This window comes from Sciurus carolinensis, chromosome 8, assembly GCF_902686445.1.
Source record: "Sciurus carolinensis chromosome 8, mSciCar1.2, whole genome shotgun sequence".
Classification (NCBI taxonomy): Eukaryota; Metazoa; Chordata; class Mammalia; order Rodentia; family Sciuridae; genus Sciurus; species Sciurus carolinensis.
In genome coordinates this window covers 65,601,022-65,623,183 of record NC_062220.1, presented here as the reverse complement: position 1 = coordinate 65,623,183, position 22,162 = coordinate 65,601,022, and the positions used below count along the sequence as shown (strand labels likewise).

General features: G+C 40.0%; 1 protein-coding gene across 2 annotated transcripts in view; it reads right to left on the bottom strand.

Annotated features, from left to right (window-relative positions):
• Lhfpl3 (LHFPL tetraspan subfamily member 3) overlaps positions 1 to 22,162 on the bottom strand; it is a 546,343-nt gene that overhangs the window by 225,562 nt on the left and 298,619 nt on the right. The gene's annotated exons all lie outside the window — the stretch shown is intronic.

Here is a 22,162-nt window from a genome sequence, read left to right as displayed (position 1 = left end):
AAATTCAATTCTAATTTACTTTGCACTTCCAGGCATTCCCAGCTCTTTAAAATATATAGCCTACGTGGAGAGCAGGTGTCTTTGGGATGTCATAATGGGATTTATACATAAACAGAAACTAATCACTAAGTAAGCTATGGCTGCAAAGAATAAACATCAAAGTTTAAATGAAGGGTGGGGTGACATTATTTCATTCAGATTAGAAATAAAGAACAGCCTTGGGAGAGATATGCTGAGAAATGACCATATTTTTCTCTTGCTGATTGGGTGGAGAAAAAGATGCAGGAATCCCGAGTGCCTGGTTGCTCTCAAGAGCAGGGCAACAATATGCATCCATTCCTGGGATCAAGGTGATGGAAAAGGGAGAAAGATGTAGGTGAAGGAAAACTGCAGGAACTCGAGGGTTCAGGATGAACTGGCAAGGTGTCTACAAATGCCAAGCTAGATCAAGCTATGATTTGAAAATAATGGTTTAGGACTGAGGTGCCTACCTACACTTGGGCAGAGAAGGAGAAGAAAGAGACTTTTGAGTTCCTGTCATGTACTAGACATAGTCATGATTTTATGATGCTAATTCCCTCATCAACTGTAGAAGAGGCAGGAGAGGAGCCTGAGCTGACTTTGAAGAGATTATTTTTATTTCTAGAAGATAACTTTAAAAAGATTATTCATTCCTTTGAGTCTTGGTTTCATGTCACTTACTCTTTAGTCACTTATTTATTCATTTAAGCATTTATGAAACATACTCACTGTTCTAGGAACGGGGAATACAAAAATGAACTAGGATATGAATGAACTCTGGACCTAAGAACTCTCCAGTCTAGTCATAGACTATCTGGTGGATTGATTATAACACAAGATGGCTAGTGTAACTAACACAAGAGGGACAGTGTGAGCCATGATCATTTATCCTGGGATGATATTAAAAATATCTGACATTTCAGACAGCATTGTACTAGTGAGATGCAGCCATAAAAAGTCAAACTGTCCACCTACCTGTTTGGCACTTCCTGTGCTTCTTGCATGGCTCAATGTCAGTCCTGCATAAGTCCTACTAATAAGAAATTTACATGAGCAACTATTGTGCCCTGTCCCCCAATAACAACAACTGGAAATTAAAGAAGGGAAAAGAAAAGTTATTTTAAAAAATTTATCCCACTTGTTTGTACTAACAGTTCTTTAGTATTCCCATGATAATCTATATAAGTAATGGAAGGAAAGAATAATTCTTTCAAATGAAATAGGACATTGACACTTGCAGAGAAAAAGAAATTTAAACACCAATTTTCCAACTAAATTATAAAATTAATATAATAATATCTTGCTGCGTTGTTAGAAATAAATTAAATAATGAATGGAGGGAAGCTACTTCAGAGCTAAGCTCCTAGAAGGTTCTGAATAAATAGGGACTATTCATGTCTTTCTTTGTCAGATGAGAAAGCAGTTAAGTAATTTGTTCAAGTTTGCACAACTAGTTAGTGTTGGAGCCAGATCTTATTGTATTGTGGAACAATACATAGTTTCCCAAGTATTTCTTTAAGTACTAGTATAAATTATAAATTGCAAATGGCATGTTAACCTTAGTTACTATTTACTCTTGGCTGTTTGGACAAGTTTAATGTTGTGCACTCAATGGATAGTAAATATCACTTAGCCAACACTTATGGAGGCTTTACAGGAGGACTGCCTAATCTGACCACAAGTTCATCACCCAGACGACATTGCTCCTGCTGGGGTATCTAATCTAAATTACAGGTGTTAATAAACACCCAGGAGGATGGAACAGCCTCTGGGATGTGAGCCTTGAAAAGTCAAATCCATAAAGTGACAGCAATGGCCCATAGCATGTGATACTTAATGCAGTCAGGGAGCGTGAAAGTGATTTGTGATGACAAGAACGTGGGCATAGCCACCATAAAACACCTTTATGCACTCATTTGTAATAGGTGCCATGCAGGCCAATTAAGGAATTTTTCCCCTGTGAAAATGGATAATTATTAGAAGGGATCTACGCTTGGGAATTTTCACCTTTGAGAAAGTTTCATCAGAAATTATTTAAGAGCTTTTAATAAGATTTGTAAAGGTAAAGGAAGGAACACCTGCAATGAATTCGGAGTCTGCAGTTTTATGCCTGCAGGAGTCTGAGTTACAGGCAGAAGAGATGAGCAGCGGGAGAAATCACCACCTCACAATGTCTGAGTCAGGTAGTCTTTGCTGCTGGTTGAAGGATTTGAATAGACCTGTCAATTCAGGCACTGGAAAAAGTCAGAAACAGCAGATCAAATTTTTTTCTCATCCACAAGTCCATTAGAGAGAGGTCATTCTTTTCTCATGATCTGGAATAACTTATTTTTGAATAGAAATAAAACACATGCAAATCTTCACTGAAAGATCACGTTTTCTTTCAAATTAGTTATGAACAAGGGATACATGTGAATTAGAGTGTCTATAATCATAGCTGTTGCTGCCTTCTCTTGATCTAATGCTTTATAGCCATGCAAAGCAGAATTTAGTCACACAGAAGATTCAAAGTTACCGTGGAAACTACTGTTTACAAATTCCTGGATAAAAAAAAACTCAACATGGTTATTTTTTTAATTGAATAGATTATTATTAGAATCTGATGTTAAAATCTCTGAACCGTATCTTCTTTTCAAAAAAGAACTTCAATCATGGAAGTCATTTGATGTATGATCTTCATGAATGGACCTACCTGCTGAATGTTCTGGTAAAAACTACACAGGAAAGTCAGCAAGTAATTACAGCTACACAATCCACTACTTTCCATTAGATGCTGCATTTCTAGATAACAACAGTGTTTCAATAAAATCATGATCTATTATTTCCAACATGGAGTGAATTATGTCTTTTAAAAACTGACTTTATAGTAGTAGTTTTATACATCTAGGCCAAGAACTTCATAACCAGTACACTAGTAATTAAGTGCTAAAATTTATGCCTATGTATGGTTTTGCTGTTAAGGAATCTGAAATACAATGTGCATTCCTTTAACAGGATCAGCAGGATTGTTGCTAGGAATGTGATATGTCTGTGGCTGAGATGGCCAAATGTCTATCAAGGACTTATGTTTCTTTTCTCTGATGCAGAGTTGTTGCTGAGAAGTGACTTTCCAGCCAGAGACCACATTTCCCAGACGCCAGTGCATCTAGGTGAAGCCACAAGGCCAGTGTTCACCAAGGGAAGTCATAGGTGGCACTTTCAGGGTAAGGTGGTTCAGAAGACAGTATATGTTCTCTCCCCTCTCTTCTCATGTCAGGCAGAAGATTCAGAGACAAAAGAACAGGGATCAGCAAATGACAGCCTATGGGACAAGTCTATCCTGCTATCTGTTTTTGTAAATAAAATTTTAATGGAACACAGCTATGCTCAGTCATTGTCTATGGCTGCTTTTTGGCTAAAACTACAAGAATTGAGAAGTTGCAATAAATCAAATGGCCTGCAAAGTCTAAAATATTTACTCTCTGGACCTTTAAAGAAACATATACCAACTTCTGCCTAGGGGATAGTGGAACAGAGTGGAAGAGCCAAGTATAGGAACCTAGAGTATAGGAGTCTAGTGTCCTTGATCCTCATGATGCAGAAAGGTGACCGACCAGGAACACAGATTTTGGACCTAGAAAGGGAGAAAGAAACTCCTACTGTATTTGAAGCATCTTAAAGGTTTTTATTTAAGAAATTTGTATTGTTTTTAGTTTGTGTTCAAAGAGAATCAGAGGGTCAAAGTTTTTATGGTGGTAGAAAGAAATGCTTGAATAGAATTACTGTTGGTACAAAACTAGTTACTGCTCCAGGGCAATAAAAATGTGACCTTTGACTTACATTTTCTAGGAACAGAAATTATTACCATCTCTACTGGATAAAACTCATTGCAATGTTATATCAGACAAGAATCATTTTTGTCACAGTTTTCTAGATGCCATTATCTGTCTGCTAATCAAGGAAAATAGCAGGTCAAGCAAAGGAGTATCAAGAGAATCAGATAATTCCCTGAGGAGATTTGCCTGTTATTCCTTTGCCAAATTCTGAAAACACATGCAATAAAATATTTTGTCTAATTCCAAGTTTTGATGATCTCATGAGTAAGGTGAACAAAAATGGTATAAGTGACCAACATTGAGCACCCAACTCCAAAGATCTTGTTTACATGGACTTGATTCTAGAATCACAGGATTCTGTAATACTAAATATAATTTGTCTTCATAATATACTACAGCATCCCAAATCTTGAAGTTTTCAGTTTTTCCATTTTCCACATGAGATATGCAGCTAGAAGAAAAGATTTTGAATATTTTCACCACAAAGAGATCATAATTGAGGAGACAGGTATGTTTAACCGGATGTAAACATTATACCTTGTATACATGTGAAGTATCAACATGGTGCCAACGAATATATATAATTTCTATCTATCAATTAAAAATAAATTCAATTTAAATAAAAAATAAATACACATGTTATGTTGTTTTTTAAATTTACTCTCCCACACAGTAGTCTGGAAATTTCTGGCATCTACTCTAATTCTATTTGACTTGCCAATGACAGTAAGGCTGCTAGCAGGGCATATTCCTCTTCGCAGCTCTGCATGTTGCATATGAAGTCTTCGACCAGCTCATTTGTCATTAGTGGCCTGGATCAATGCCCAGTGGAGGGTTAGTGAACCATGGTTCCTACTGGAGCTGGGGCATTCCACTCAGAACTGAGCCTGGTCTTCACCTGCATCCCTCCAGAGCAAAGCTCAGTTCTTCCTGGGTTGCAAGGCTAACACTGGTGGCTCAAAGATGTTGAGGAAAAAGAAGAAATCCACACAGATTCTCTTTATTGTGTTGGCTCTTTGTTACTTCTGACGTTTGTGTTTTCTTTGTGTATGAGTGGGTCTTTTATATAGCATGTGGTTAAAATGACTGCTTTATAAAACAATTCATAAAGCATTTCTGATTCTAATTATATGTGCTCTAACCAAGTTTGAAAAGAAACTCATGAGGATGAACTAGAAAACTTTCAAGCTCTTGAGTTCGTGGTCAAGGTTATTATTTTATTTTATGCCTTGAAGTTAACACTGGCAGAGTAAACATTCATATTAACACTGTTTTTAAAAAAATGCCAATGATGGTTAAATTTGAGATGAGAGACTGCATGAGGAGTGGGGTCTTAAGTAAACCATGGAAAAGAAGAAAGTATTTTTAAACACAGATAGTCAAGGCATTTGAGACACTTGTGAGGGTACCATCAGTTCCACATGTCTCCCGCGTTTCTGGAAAATGAAATATTTTAATTCAAAAATTTAAAAATGAGTGATCTAATAGAAGACATACAAAGCTTTTCACCTTTTATAAATTAATTTGAGACAACATTTGGGAAGATTCTATTTCCAAATTCAGGAAGTGTGAATTCAAAGACCTCCAGCAAAGTTAGGTTTATCATCAACAACTACCAAAACACTCCTCTTCTCTTTCTGCAAGCTGGTTCAATGTTCATTCATTTGTTTGTATACTCTTGGCATATCATTCATCCAACAAACACTCTATGAAGTCTAGACACTGCTCTGGGCACTGAGTAGAGTCCACCACATCTGGTGAGGCACATTGCTCAGAGAGTTGGCTTGGAAGACAAGATGTCTGAATTTGACTTTGCTTGCCATTTATTAGCCAGGTAACCCTGGAAAAGTTATCAAGGGTTAGTGTGCTCAGTGTCTTCATCTGAAAAGTGGAAATTAATGTGGGTACCTACATCATTGAATCTTCTGGAGGAGTAAATGAAAGAATTTTTGAAAAATTCCTGAAACACTGAAGGCATGCCATAAGTGCTAATATACTTCTGCTGCAACTATTATCTGTAAGATGATTGATTCCAAACATATTACCAGAACGAACCACAAAGGACAACCACAAACATTTGGAGTTTTCAATTACTTTTCTTTGTCCTCATCTCAAAATAACACAGAATATCTTTTTCTCTCTTTTCAACCAAGGAACTAGGACAAGAGTAGGAACAAAGGTAGTTTCACTTCCTGATTTAATTGACTGTGGTTCAGAGAAGCAGCACATGTAAGGACAGTCCATCTGTCCATGTAAGGACAGATTCTATCTCAAGTGCTGGTCTAATGACTCAGGTCAGTTTGTTGGCAATATCACCATAGATGTTGTAACTATTTGGGGAAATGATTCCAAGAAAGAGGATGCTTGGGCGGAATGTGTAGGGTGGGCACCTTCCTACCCCTCAGCCAGTGAATGACACCCTGGAGATGATGTTTCTCTGTGTATGTTACATTCATATCTCTAGCTGCCATCTCCACCTCACTGGAACCCGACATCATCTTCCCTTGGCACCGTAGTTATTCTCACTGTACCATGGGTCCAGAAACCTCATGATCATCATCGCCGCATTGTATCCCTAATCTTTTCTGATCTTAGTGCTCATACAATCTTTGATACTGAGACATCCATCCCATTAAATTAGCTGTGCCTCTAGTAGAAATGTGACATATTCATGATCACATTGCCAACAAGCAGCAGCAGTTTTAAGATATAAGCCATTTGAGTCTATATTCTTTGGTGTACTATGAAGATGTGTGGCATCTTCTTTTAGGGAAAGTGGTCTAGTGTAATGAAAAGAGAACCAGACACAATGGTATGCAGTGGAGTATATAACTGTGGGAAAATCATTTGCCTTCTGTGCATCTGCAAAATGAGATGGATATGGATGTCTAAAGGGCTGTTGTCAGGCCAAATGTGGAAGTTTTTGAGAAAAGAAAAAAAAAGCTATGCAAATGTGGCTATAAATATAACCTGAAAGGCAAAGAGGAAAGTCTTCAAGGATGATTTAATTGACACTGACTAGAGAGAAACCTACTTCCTTATGCTTCACCTACAACAGAAGGTGACTAGGAAGTTCACACTGGGTTGTTTATATAGCAACTTTCTAACCCACTCTGACACACAAATCGTGTACCTTCTGCTAAACTTGCATCTAGTTGATGGAAACAGACAACTTGGCATAGTACAAACAGGCAGCATGGCATGACTAATATTCTCCCCCACACTGACAGAGGGAAATAAATCCATTATTTGTCTAAGCCAAGATCGATTGGGAAGAGATCTTAGCCCAGAATCAGAGATGGGCAAAACTAGGCTGGTTGTGCTGACAAAGCAGATGGCGCGCTGATCATTTGCTGTATATCAGTAAACAAAAAGGATAGGAAACTAGAAGGCTAGAATGGAATCAATTTGAAGCATCTCGTAATGATCAGGAAGAAAGTGACAATGAGGTCCTACTCTAAGGGCAGGTGCCAGCAGGCACATTAGGGCACTGCTTTAAACCTTTCTAACATTACTGTTAATTGGTTCAGAAATGGAGGTTCTGTGGCTAAGCCAGACCAAAACAAGACAACTTTCTATGCTATCAGCCCAACTTCCTCCCTGATTGTACTGCTTCATGTTTTGAGAAGCAGCTAATAAGAAGGGCTTCTACCACTCATTTCAGTTGTATATTTACGGCATTACCCTAGGGTACCTAGGTTAATGGTTTTAATTTTTGTGTTGGAAAAGTAGGTTCTTCAGTCTATTTTGGCACCTGTGTGTGTGTGTGGGTCACCACAGCATATAGAGGAAGCTTGTGGCTGCACTGTATGTTACAGTCACACTGTAAGGCATCTAAAAGTTCATGCCCTGCTGGGGCAGCCTGGAATTTTCTTCTGTGAGAGAAAGAGCACTGAATGACTGAAAGGTGATGTTGGCCTAATCCTGTGAGGCACATCCAAAGTTCTAGGGACTTTGGGGGAGACACTGGGTATATGCAATGAAACCTGCCCCAGAAGAGCCAACTGTCTGTGCGGGCACAAACATGGGTAGAACCTGCCCTCTTCAATGTGGCATATGCCAAGTATCAGAGCAGGCCAAGGTACTCTGAGTGAGGAGAGGATGTTGTGCTCTGCCTAACCTGAGCAGGCTCTGAAGGATGTGTATGGGGTTCCATCAGGCAGAAAGGAGAAGGGAGTTCCAGACATAGGAAGGTCCTATGCAAAGGCAAAGAACTATGTGAATGCACGGCATGCTCAGGAAACCTGATGATACAGGATCTTATCAAATCTCAGTAAATCTGTATCTCACATACCTGGCTTGATCCAATAAGGTAAATATTGTAATTCCTCTTTAATCTCTTCCAGCTTTTTTGAAGGTAGGGTTTATAGTGGTACAGAATAGAAGATAACAGAGACAAACCCACATAAGTATAGTTATCTCATACTAGACAAAGTGCCAAAAACATACATTGGAGAAAAGATAGCCTCTTTGACAAATAGTGCTGGGAAAACTGGAAATCCATATGTAGCAAAATGAAATTAAACCTCTATTTCTCTCCCTTCACAAAACCCAACTCAAAGAGGATCAAGGACTCAGGCACTACAGCAGAGACCCTGTGCCTAATAGAAGAAAAGGTAGGCCCAAATCTTCACCATGTTGGTTTAGGAATTGACTTCCTTAACAAAGACTCCTAAAGCACAAGAAGTAAAATCAAGAATACTAAAGGAAGGAATCACACTAAAAAGCTTCTTCTCAGCAAAGGAAATAATCAATACCATGAAGAGAGAGCCTACAGAATGAGAATCTTTACTACATGCACCTCAGATAGAGCATTTATCTCCAGAACATGTAAAGAACTTAAAAGACTTAACACCAAAAATACAAATAACCCAATCAATAAATGGGCTAAGGACAGACACTTCACAGAAGAAGAAATACAACTGATCAACAAATATATGAAAAAATGTTCGACATCTCTAGCCATTAGAGTAATGCAAATCAAAATTACACTGAATATGTCACTCCAGTAAGAATGGCAATTACAAAGAATACAAGCAAAAATAAATGTTGGTGAGGATGTGGGAAAGAAGGTCCACTCATACATTTCTGGTGGGACTGCAAATTGGTGCAACCACTCTGGAAAGTAGTATGGAGATTCCTTGGAAAACTTGAAATGGAACCACCATTTGACCCAGTTTCCCACTCCTCAGTTTATACCCAAAGGACTTAAAATCAGCATACAACAGTGACAGGGCCACATCAATGTTTATAGCAGTTCAATTTGCAATAGCTAAACTATGGAACCAACCTAGGCACCCTTCAACAGATGAATGGATAAGGAAAATGTGGTATATATACACAATGGAATATTACTCAGCCTTAAAGAAGAAGGAAATTATGGCATTTTCTGGTAAACGGATGGAGTTGAAGAATATAATGCTAGGTGAAATAAGTCAATCCCAAAGATTTTCTCTGATATGTGGATGCTAATTCAAAATAAGGTGGGTGTTAGGGAAGAATAGAGGTACTTTGGTTTAGACGGGGGGATTGAAGAGAGGGGAGAGGGTATTGGGGTAGGAATGATAGTAGAAGGAATTGGACATTATTACCCTATGTGAATATATGATAACACAACCTGTGTAACTCTACATTATGCAGAACCAGAAGAATGAGAAGGTATACTCCATTTATGTATGATGTGTCAAAATGCATTCTACTGTCATGTATAACTAGTTAGAACAAATAAAATTAAAAAGAAAAGTAGGGTCTGGGGAACACCTGTGTCAAAATTATCTGGGGTACTTGTAAAAATTTCAGATTCCTGGACTTTAACTTAGATACCTTGAATTTGAATCTGGGGGTGCAACCTAAGGAGATGAATTTTAAATAGGTACCCCAGGTATTGAAAATGAAGAATCACTGAGGCCATCCATAGGGATTCTGGGCAATTCAGAGATGTGCTAAACTGATTTCAAGACTTACTGTGTAGCTAAAGGATTGTGTTAGCATGCTTTCAAAGTTGTGTGAGAGTAAAAAAAAAAATACAAAAGATGTATGTGTACAATATTGGGAAAAGATATTTCCCATGAGTCTTTCTTCCTGGTCTATCTAAAAATGCACTTTATATTTAAAAGAAGTCAGAACTACACACACACACACACACACACACACACACACACATTTAATGGTGCATAAAATATAATATGAATATTATTTGATCATCAGCATTAAATACCAAGCAATTCTAACTGTAAGGCAGTAAGAAATTTGAAAACTCTCCATAATTTTACTGAAATCATCTATTATTTTCTTCCATTGAGCACTTTATGATTTAATATTATGGCCTCATTATATTTTCTGCTGAAGTCTTAGCATTGAAAATAATTGTACTAGTATCTCTGCAAAAATACTTGATTAAGTGGGCCCACATATCACCACAATTACTTTCTACTGGCAAGTTAGTGGCCAAATAAAATGGAATATTATTCAGTTGTTGAAACTGAGGATTTATTGTTGTAAGAACATTCAAGTTGAATGTGATTATGGAAGTTTTTAACACAGTAGGAAGAGAGAGTTCAAAGCTATGACCTCTGAGCTGAGCAGGGAAGGGGAGATTTGTAGTGGGTTGGGAAGGAAAAATGGAGGGACAGAAGGTGGACAAGAATTAACGGAATGGAGAATGGAGGGAGAGAGAGAGGGGAGAGAGTGAGGGGAGAGAGAGAGAGAGGAGAGAGGGGAGAGAGAGGGGAGAGGGGAGAGAGAGGGGAGAGAGCGAAGAGAGGGGAGAGAGAGGGAAGAGGGGAGAGAGATGGGAGAGAGCGAAGAGAGGGGAGAGAGAGGGGAGAGAGAGGGAGAGAGAGAGAAAGAGAGAGGCGGGGGGAGAGAGAGAGAGAATGCAAACAAGTGTGTATGTGCACAGGAAAACTGTATTAGAAAGACTGTTCCATTTGGAACCAGACCAGACAATACCCACATCCAGGCACCTTCATGTGTTTGGCAAAGTAATTACCTACATAATCCTCAATTTCTTTAGTAAAATGGGGATACTGCTGCCTTGAGGAGCTGCTATGAGGATTCAATCTATATAATCTGTATACATACAAGACGTTAAAGAAATAGTAGCTATTAAAACTAGACTCTGCATCTCCAACAGGAACTTTTTTAAAACTTAGATTTTATTTTTAATGTTCAAAATAAATTTCAACCAATGACTTGCTTCCTGAAGAATTGAACTTGGCCTTTCCAATGCCATCAGCTACACGTCTTACGATGTTTGATACTATTGATATGTAGTTTACCAGAGCAAACCTTTGGAAGTGAATTCCTTTGGACAACATTTCTTTTGTTCTGAATTCTTCAAAGACAGTTTGTATAAATTGCTACTGGTTTTAAAGCAGGGGGAGTTGGAAAACATGTTGATGATGGAATATTTGATGTTTTAGAACAACTTGGAGAAGTTCATAATATCAGTTACAGGCACGTAAGTCTTCTCAGCCTGTATTATGTTTTGTTAGATTATGCATAATTGAAAACAAAAAGAGATATGTGGAGATATTTAACCATCAATATCAGTCAGGTTTCTAGTAGTGCCCTTTTGAAAAGGTAATTGAGAAGCCTGGACTTTATAGTCAAGCATTTTTTTTTCAGTTGTGGACTTTTGGAGAACCAAAAGTTCAGAAATGTAACTGGAGCTCCAAAAGGAAGTAGTAGACACCATGAACTTTCTTTTCTTGCAGGGAGGGTACTGGGGATTGAACCCAGGGACACTGAACTACTGAGCCAGTCACATCCCCAGCCCTATTTTGTATTTTATTTAGAGACAGGGTCTCACTGAGTTGTTTAGCACCTTGCTTTTGCTGAGGCTGGCTTTGAACTTGAGATCCTCCTGCCTCAGCCTCCCAAGCCACTGGGATTATAGGCATGCGCCTCTGCGTCCAGCACCATGATCTTTCTTTAAATGAGCAATAGAATGTAAAGATGATCACATGGGGAATTAGAATGTCTGTGTGGTATCTTCTTATAATTCTTTTATCATTAACACATTAATTGTAGAAACTTGGGATTCACAGAGATATTCCCATACATGTGTGTGTTATACATTGATCATGTTCATCTACCCTCTACTCTTCTCTCACCCCGCTAGCACCCTTCCTGGTCCCTAGTAACTCCTCTCATCCCTTTTCTACTTTCAGGTCAATTACTTTTTTAAAAGTTTTCAGATATGAGAGAACATACAGTATTTGTCTTTCTGCATCTAGCTTATTTCTCTTAACACAGTATTTTCCAATTCTATTTATTTTGCTGCAAATGGCAGGATTTCATTCTTCTTTATGGTTGAACAATACTCCATTATGAATATATACCATATTTTCTTTATCCATTCATCTTCTGATGGTCCATATCTTAGCTCCTCTAAGTAGTGCTATATTAAATATGGGCATGTAGGTACTTCTTTTTGTGCTGACTTCACTTCCCTTGAATATATACCCAGGAGTGGGAGACCTGGATCATATGGTAGTTCTATTTTTAATTTTTGAACAAACTCCATATTGCTTTCCATAGTGGCTGTATTAATTAACATCATCCCCAATAGAGTACAAGAGCTCTTTTTCTCCATATCCTTGCCAGCATTTGCTTTTTTTTTTCTTTTTGATAATAGTTGTTCTAAGTGCATGGTGCCTTAAAAGGAAAATAAAATATGATTGTAAAGTAGGATGACTATTGTTTACAATAATTTATTGTAGTTTTTACAATATCAAGAAGAGAGGATTTTGAATGTTCTTACCACAAAGAAATTATGAATGTTTAAAATAATGGATTTGCAATTACCTGATTTGATCATTATATAATGTATACATGTATCAAAACGTTATAATTTACCCCATGTCTGTGTATGATTAGTATGTGTCAATCAGAAAACACTAAAACAGTTAAAGAAATCAGGATAGTAGTTAACTGGAGTGGCAGGGGTGATTGATAATATTAGAACACTAAGAAATTCTGGAGTACTAGAGACATTCCATATCTTGATCATATCTATACCTTGATCTAAATCTCTATCTTATGTGGCTACATGGGTACTTACATACGTAAAAATTTCTCAGCATGCAGTTTACCTTATCTATATTATCCCTAAATAAAAATATTTGAAAAACTCTCCTAAAACATGATTGCAAATGGTCTTATATAATCAGGAGATATTTGTTCCAAGAAGTCCACAGTCCGTCAGTGCAGGGAGTTCAAGGGATGTCTGGGAGTGGGGAGGAGAATGCTATGAGGAGGGTAGTCTGAGTAACCTTGTGGTCACTGTGGTCACTGTGTGCTTGCTGTAGATTCCTTGGTTCCTTAGAGCAGGCCCTCCTGGGGCTGATTAATGTCCGAAGGGCCACCCTTTGGATCCTTTTCAGGAATCATGAAGGGAAAGGAGGCTCATGTGTCACTCATCCCCCACTCCCTCAGAGTCATTCCATTGGGAGCTCTGGTCGGCAGGTTCCAGGCACTTGGAGGGAAACTGAGAAGCTGAGGCTGCGAGCAGGGAGTTAGTAGTGTTGCACCTCTAAAAGCAGTCCCCCCAACACCAAAGGCATTTACTTCCCAGCAAGAGCCCTTCCAGTTCCTGTTTCCCTACTCTCTGGCCCACACCAGGACTCCCGGGGCTAATGGATTCACTTGGGTTAAGCTCATTTAAACTCACTGTTGCGTAGAGCAGTACTTAGCAATCATGCAAAAATAAATGCCTCTGTGGAGCGGGGTTTTCATCTGCACTCCCTCATTCCCATCTTACCTGTTTTCCCTGGAATCATATAAAGCACATTTAGCCCATTCAGGGATGTTGGATGAAATCAAATAAAAAATTAGCAGTAGTAATCTTGTTTTATTTAGGCAGAGAAGCTCCAATTATTTTTTGAGCAACCAGATTGATTATATAGAGTTTTAAATCAAATGTCAAAATTCTGAAATCTGTGACAAGAGAAATAAAACCTCTCCAGTAAAGAAAACCCCTAAGTCTTTTTCTATTCTTTTGTTACTGGAGTAATTTTATTGGAAAAACAAAATGCAGTGCTTTTCTGGAGACAAAAGCACAATGACTGGTACCAACCTTTATCAATGCAACACAAAAGCAGAGGTATTTTGTTTAACACCAGAAACCTACAAATGAAAAACTGAAAGTCATTGGTAACCAAGGAAACTAACAGTGAATGGTTGAGTGTAGCTGGAACTCCTTCAAAGTGAGATAAGAAGAGGCAGGAGAAAGATAATGCAACAGAGGTTAAAATCCCACTGCAGGAAAAGCTGCACCATGGCGAAATATTTTGTACATGTCACCACTATCAGCAGTTTCTTAATTTTGTAACAAAATTCCCTGCTACAAACAATTCAACACAAGGAATATGTATTTTAACTCTGGTCCTCAGAGGAGTTATGTTTTATAATAAGGCCAATTTGATATTTCATTTTGTTCGTGACCCTTTAAGCATCCCCAGTTTTGCCCTCAATGGCTGTCACTCCAATATGAATACCAAATGCTACTTTCTACAAAAATATTTATAAGCTTCTGTGATGATCACGTCATCATTCCTGGAACAGAACATTGTCAGTTGCAGCTAGTCCTGATGCAAGCCCAGATAGCTGTCTACACAATCACCTTTCTCCATTTTTAATCACCAGCCAAAAGCATTCACAAATGCCTGGTGAATGCTGAATGGTAAGGCAGAGGAAGCAATATGTAGAACCCTTGGGCAAGGAACAGAGAACCTCAGAGATAAAACAAACATGGAGTAAAAAAATCAAAGACATCCAATGGGAAAAAACAGCAAGAGAAAACAGGAACGGTGCTTAGCTACACAGTACTGTACGGAAGTGTGGATAGAGGGAGTGAGTGGAACAAGGGTTGACATCACATAGGGAAGTCTTCCTGAACCAGCTGAAGGAGGGAGGGAGGAAGGCAGGAGTAGGAGTCATAAGAAGCACCAGAGCTAGTAATGTGTCAAGCGTGAGTGCTCAGAGGCAGAAATAAACAATATGGATTGTTCAGTTGAATAAGGAAATACATGTGCAAGTGTGCACAGAGGTGTGTGTGTGTGTGTAAGAAGGTTTGCTTAGTCTTTACGTGGAATATAACCTGCACTATAGGAAGGGGCTGGTGGGAGAAAGAAGTATGTAATTAGGAATCTGGAGATCGTAGGATTAGAACTGAAAGAGACTACAAAAAACTCACGCTGTTTAGTCCTTCATTTTCAGGCAGATGAATATCCAAACCACTGGGCGTATACAGCACCTCATTTCTTTTTATAGTTTCTGAAATAAGACTCAATGACCTTACAAATATTATTATTACAACAATTTACTGTGTGCTTTCTGCATGTCAGATGCCTCATTCAGAAGGCTATGCAAAGTGTGTCTAATCTTCATACTGTTCTTACAAGTTAGGTACAATGATCCTCATCTTATAGATGAGAAATCAATGGTACAGAGAAGTTAGGTAACTTGCCCAAGGTCACACAGGTAGGAATCTGGGCTGCAGATCCAAGTCTAATTGCCAAGTTGGAACATTTCCAGTATAATATTCTGCTTCAGAGGGAACTGGATTCAGGAAATCATTTACTTAAGACAGCCCATCTACATCCATTTGATTCTGGAAACATGTCTGAATATTTAACACAAACAAAACTTTCAGACACTATCATCATCTGAAGGGAACTGATTCCTCTGGTCAGCCCTTGGAGTTTCTGCTAGGGATACAAGGCAGAAAAGCAGTCGCATGCTGTGGACAGATATCACATCTGCTTTCCTGCTTCTGTTCCTAGATAATGCAGCTGACTAAGAAACCCATTAATTACATTGCATGAGGAGTTGCAATCTGAGGATACCTGGAGCTACGTACTTCAAGTTTTTCTTTGGAAGTGAGTCAGGAATTTCTTGGCATGAACTGAATGGGCAAACCTTAGGTGCCATCCTAAGATATTTTTAATGTGAGCGTTGTCATGCAGGAAGTTGCTCCCAATTAAGCTTAAGTAGTGGGCAAAAAAGTGCTGTCTCTAGGGAAGCAACATCACCTGGTTCTGAATGGAGGCTGTTGGAACGCAGTTTGACAGAATGAATCGGGCATGTGGATTTGGGGGTATGCCAAACAACAAATTAGTTCTGCATCTAGTAGATGAGGCTGTAATTTCTTTTCCTAGCTGGGAGGAGGGGTGAACTTTTGCAGGTGAACATTCTGAGAAATCTCCATAGGCAGGTTGAATGTCACAGCCTTCTGGGCAATTCTGAAGGATGGAAAGGGTGAACCCCACAAGTATGTGGGATCAAACCAGTTTACAGCCGGGATTGGAAAAAGGTGGATGTCAAATCCAGCTTGTGGCCTATTTTGGTATGGCCCATGAGTTAAGAATCACACACACACACACACACACACACACACACACACACTCACATATATATATATATATATATATATTTTTTTTTTTTTTTTTTACTGGGGATTGAACTCAGGGGTACATAATCACTGAGCCACAGCCCCAGTATTATTTTGACTTTTATATTTTTAAAGGGTTAAAAAAAGAAGAAAAATATATGACAGAGACTAGATATGACCTACAAAACCTAAAACATTTGCTATCTGGTCTTTTGCAGAGAAAACTTTCTGACCCTGATTTTGGACATTCCTCTCTGGGTTCCACTCTGGATATCTGATCACTTGTGTTTTCAACCTGACCTCAATTTTGGATTCAATCGTTTTTTCCTCCTGGATCTTTCCATTCTGCTTAAAAATATATTTGCATTTCCCTGACCCTGCCCACTCTGACAGAGACTTTTTCCTTGACCCAATTCAAACTCCTCTGAGCCCTTTGGCCCATAAGGACCAGACTCGCAGCACAAATGACTTCGTCCACCGCCATCTGCAACAACTTTTGAACTTTAGCATGGTTTCTAGTAGCGCAAGGCAGTGTCCCTGGAATGACCCTGCCTGTTAGGTTCAAGTCTGGGAAAGCTCCAAAAGAAGCTATGACTTGGTCCAGTCAACATCTGAAGACAGGAGCCCCATCTCCCCGCCTCTGTGGGAGGTGGGAACCTAACTCTGGGCAGCACCAGTTACCACACTCAGAGGGCCAGCCTCATCCACACTCCCCTGCCCATGAATTTTGTAATTTTCCACTTTCCTGCCTCGGCTTGAGCCCCCACTCATCTCTAACACTGCTTCCTCATTCTCCTTCTCAAATGCCCAGTCATCTCTGTACAGATTAAAACAGCTCACTTTTTTGCTGGCCTCCTTTCCCTGTGTGCTTACTGAGTGAAATCTGTTACTAGTGCCTTAACTAGTGTGGCTTTGTCTCTCACGGACACAACTCTTACAGCTTTGGTCCCTCATTCAACACCTCCAAGCTCTTTCCTCCACACACTCTTCAATTTCCAACAATCAGTGCTATCTCCAGAAAGTGTGGTCTCTATGCAGAGGAGCCCTTGGAAGCATCTGACTCCATGTTCAGATCTTCTTTTCTCACTCCCCAAGGGTCCAGGACAGTACCATTGGCTTGTTTAACTGCCATTTCTCTGATGAATTTGCTCTCTTTTCTCCAATCCATCCTTCAACATTGGTGCTGTCTGGTTGGTTCTTCTTTCCCTTGTCCCCTTCTCCACCCCCTCTACACCCTTACTAATGGCCTCGACCAACATCACCTACTGCCTCAGGTGACCAACTCGATGTTTCAAGTGCTCTTGGACTTCTTGTCCTCTCAAACTCAGATGTGTCAAACCACACACCTGCTTGTCTGTCTCCTGGTCTCCTCCTCTTGTATTTCCCTTCTTAAGTGAAAGCATCTCCACTAACCTAGTGGTCAAGCTTGGACACTCAGACACCTTTCTCCCTCCTCATCTGCGTTTTATCATAAAACCTCTGGGTTCTCTGGGGGACATAGGGAAGGTAACTAATATTTATTGATCATCTATTATATAATCAGAAAAACATGCAAGACACCCCACATAGGTGATGTTATTTAAATCTTCACAATTCATGGTTTTGGAATTATGAACATTTTTTAAATCAGTAAATTGAGGCTCTGAGAGGCTACTGATTTTCCCCCAGTCTCACTACTAATGAGAGGCAGAGTATGACTCCAGAGCACATAATCCCACGTGCTTCAAGGGCAAGATCAGAGCAGTGGTATAGGCTGGAGGCACAGATGAAATCAGAAGTGTATCATTGTAACACTCGACTTGGAGACAGATGTGAACATGAAAAATACCAGGCTCAAGTCATTTTTACTTCTTTTGTATACTTCTATGAAATAATCATGATGTTGGATCTCTTGTATCCGAGTTAGTCCTGTCTGCATGAGAAACAAAGGGAGGTACACTGCCTCTCTTGTCTTCACACACTGCAAGGCTGAGGGCATATGCCAGGGTGAGCATTTGATCCAGTGCCAGGTGCAGAGACACCACAGAGCAGGTGCCAAGGCCCCGGGGCACAGGGCTGCACACAATCATGTTTCCCTAGGGATTGTTAATCCTTTGAACATCTTCGCTTCACACAGCTCACAATGCCTTCCAGCCAGTTATCCTATGCTTTAAAAATCTTCATTTCAGAATACTGGCAATAAGCAGTACAGACAATGAAGCTTTTGTTCAAATTTCTACCAGTTTTAGAGCTTGAGGAGGTTTGAATTTTTTAGGTCATGGAAGAGAAACTGCACTGCCAGGGAAAGTGCTTCTTGGTGTGGTCCATTAAACCGTAGCCTGGCTCCTACTTATTCAAAGATCTGATAAACTTCCCTGGGTGGCTCGCTCAAATTCACTGGCTCCATACCCCCTGCAGTGCTGTGTAGTCTGACTGATTCTTGTGGCGGCTGCTCCCTCACCCCTCGGTTTCACTCAGAGATGACCCTGCTGCCACATGAAGATGGTTAGTTAGACTCTTAAAAGTCCTTTGAGATGAAGACAGACTCATACTGAAGCAAGTCACTGTTGGGTCCGATCTTTTTTAACCAAACTCTGACAACATGAATCATTCATTTGATAAGTTCCACTGTGATGAGCCACAGAAATTTTGAGTCGTGTTAAGTGGCTGTCTACTTTGCTTTCTGCAATGCTGTTCCCTTGTCCTACCATTGACTTCTTTTACACCCCCCACAGAGCCTAGCACAACATCCATTCCTGACATACTGTGGACTGTCTATCCACCACACTGTGGTTTTGATCAAAGCAAAGGGCAGCCAGCAGCAAGTAGCTGGAAGACATTCACTTCCTGAAGCCGAAAAGCTTTCTGGAGGTCACAAACTCTAATGTTCAGGTGTAATGAAAACAATGATTTCAGGAAGGAATTTACTAATCTGAGTGGGCTAATATAATTTTGCTCATGTATAGCTACACATTGTCAGTAAAAGCTTTGTATGAAACATTTCCCTAATATTCCCTATTCACTAAGGAGGGGAAGCCACCAGGAGGAATGGTTTCTACCATCGCCCCTATTACAGGGGGGCTGCCTACCAAAGTGCCTCCTCCCTGCTCCATATTGTGGGTTCTCCAGCTTTTTCTAAGACTCCTGGGTATGTGTGCATCCCTCCCCGTGAGCCCTGCTCAGTCTGTCACTAGGCATACATCCTCATTTATGGTGGCATAATAGTAGTCTCTTACTAGATACCACTTCCACAGTTCACCTCACCAGAGCATGTGGCATTCAGTCACTGCATCTCAGATTCCATTTTCTCTCTTGTATGGGCAACTGCTGATGTGTACTCTTGGTTGAAGTCTTTCCTCTGTAAGTCACTACGGATCTCATTGCTGGGAGAGGATTCAAAACAGGCCCCTTGAGACGCTTGTGCCATTATAAAAACTAAATGTTGTATATGTTTGTAACAACTCTGCTAATGTTTCTAAAGTCTTAAATCATCTCCACTCACAAATCAGTGGCATTTGGGACTCCACCAGAAGCTTTAATGAATTACCATCTTCATGGTTTTCAGAGGCTGGCTGAAATACTAATTGCCTTTGTGCCAACTGTCTACAAAAATACATGTTTTGTTGTTGCATTTATTGTTGCCCTAGCATGAGCTGCCCTTGTAGGCCTTGTCCAGTCACTTGCTGACTGCCACCGTTGGCCTCTGGACGGCCCGATGCTGAATACCCGAAACTGTTCATGCCCCACCTGATAGAGAAGAGGATGTGAGGTCACTTCCCCCAACTCCGTTCTCTCTCAGCAGGAAGTGGCTTGGAGATGTTGTTCCCCATTTTTCCATAGAAATGGAATGTAAAAATCAACATGGTGAAATGTAACAGTAGTTCACTTTATGCTTTTAATGTAGCCCTTGCTGCTCTGTCAATAAAAACCCCAAACCAAACCAAACCGAAACCACAACAACAACAAATCGGTCCTTTGATAACGTTTTTCTGTTGTCTGCATCCTGGAGCAGTGCTTTTCAAACTTCAGTGGGCTTATTGAAGTTACTGAAAGCTCCTTGGTTGACAGATCTTAGAAGAGGTTGGAGATTTTGCATATATGACAAACACCTAGTGCTCTCCATGTGCACTGATGACCACATTTCCTTGGATGCATGGTCCTGGATCCAATGATTCTGTGACAGCATATTTAGTGGGCCACCCCAAGAAAGCCCATGTTCCAGTTTGGGACACAGAGTTACTTTCCCTGTTCCTACTGCCCCGCCAACCTCTCTCCCAAAATTTAAATGACAGTGTGGCCTTCTAACAGGAGACTGTATCCAGTTTGTCAAAATCCCAAATGCAACAAATGGTGTAGTCTGTCTCCATCACATTTCTGGACTGGTCTCCTGCCCTCCTTCCTTATCTCATTCACCTTCCTAGGAACTCATATTGGTTGAAAGGTCACTATGGGCCAGGTTCTATCTCTTGATCCCTAAAAATTTCCTATGCTCTCTCATTCCTCAGGGCTTTTCACATACTGCCCCTTTGCCAGCAGTCCCCTCTGTTCTCTCATCTGCTCTTGAGTGGTAAGAGGCCGCATTACTTCTACTGGGGAGTATTCCTGGATATTTCCAGGTGGGGTTGGTCAAACCCTTCTCTTTCTTTCTGCAGCTTCCTGGACAGATGTTTTATTTTGTTCATTTTTTTGTCTCTTTCCCTTACATGGACAGGCTGTAAGTTCTTTCAGGACCTTGAAAGTGTCTTGCCATTTATTACTAATGTCCATCCTGGTACCTTTCTATGCTCTTTGAATTAATGCAATAAGTGAATTCGCCTGCAAATGTATTTAGAACCGTCAAACTCTCTCTCAACTCCTGTTAGGTTAGGAAAGCAGTATGCAAATGATACTGTCCAACAACCCACTATACTGGAAGACAAAGAATAAGGAAAAATGGGAAGGAGAAGGAACTTGAGAAGACTGAAGGCCAGGCAGGATAAGTCTACAGAGCTCCCAAGTTTGTGTTTAATGCTCAGCAAGACCTGCCAAATACAGCAGAATCACCAAACATCACCACGTGTCACTCTGAGAGGCAGAATCTGATGAAGAGCATGGTGCCCTGGATCAGATGACCTGGCCTTAATCTGAGCAAGCAATGTTCCTTTTAGAGTCCTGTTTTCCTCCTAGAATGGTTACTCACTGCACAGGCAGTTGTAGAATATGAATGTATTTATCCAGAACTAGCACTTGTCTCAGTGCCTGGCACAAAGTAAGCACCATCTGCATACATCATAGTTACCTTGTTACATCTTTACCACATTTATCTGAGGGACACTAAAAAACAAGCTTGGTCCCCAGATGGGTGACACTGGGCAAGTTACCAAGTCTTACCTAACCTTTATAAACTTTCATCTAAGTGGGGATTCCATAATGTCTTAATTCTGTGATACCACCAATGGAAAGTCACTTCACTGATTTAATGACAGATTTTTTTATAGGAGTCTGGAGGAAGAACATATTAATGTACATATCATCAAAGAGCTTCATCTTAGAATTGAGAAAATATGGCTGGTTGAAGGGCCTTTACAGAATCTCTGGGAACTCCTGAGCACAGTGCTGGCAGGAAGCTCCCAGTACACACAGCTGTATTGTCACTATTATGAATAGAAGCAGCTTATGAATTGGAACAGCACTCACTTCAGGACTTGTGCCTTTGTCTATAACTTCCTACACAAGAGAGGTCCTTCAGGGATAATTTTCTCTGTGCTTTGATTCATGAGATGGAAATGGCCAATATTACCAGTAAAGAAACTGAGAACATGTATCTAAATATTTGATAGAAACTAACCTCCAATCACTCAGTAGAAGTCTTCTTCAGAAGACAGATATCACTGCCGATATGAGTCCATCTATTTTAATTAGCAGGCATCTGAGGCCAATTTTCTAGTTATTACAATGCTATCCATTGTGC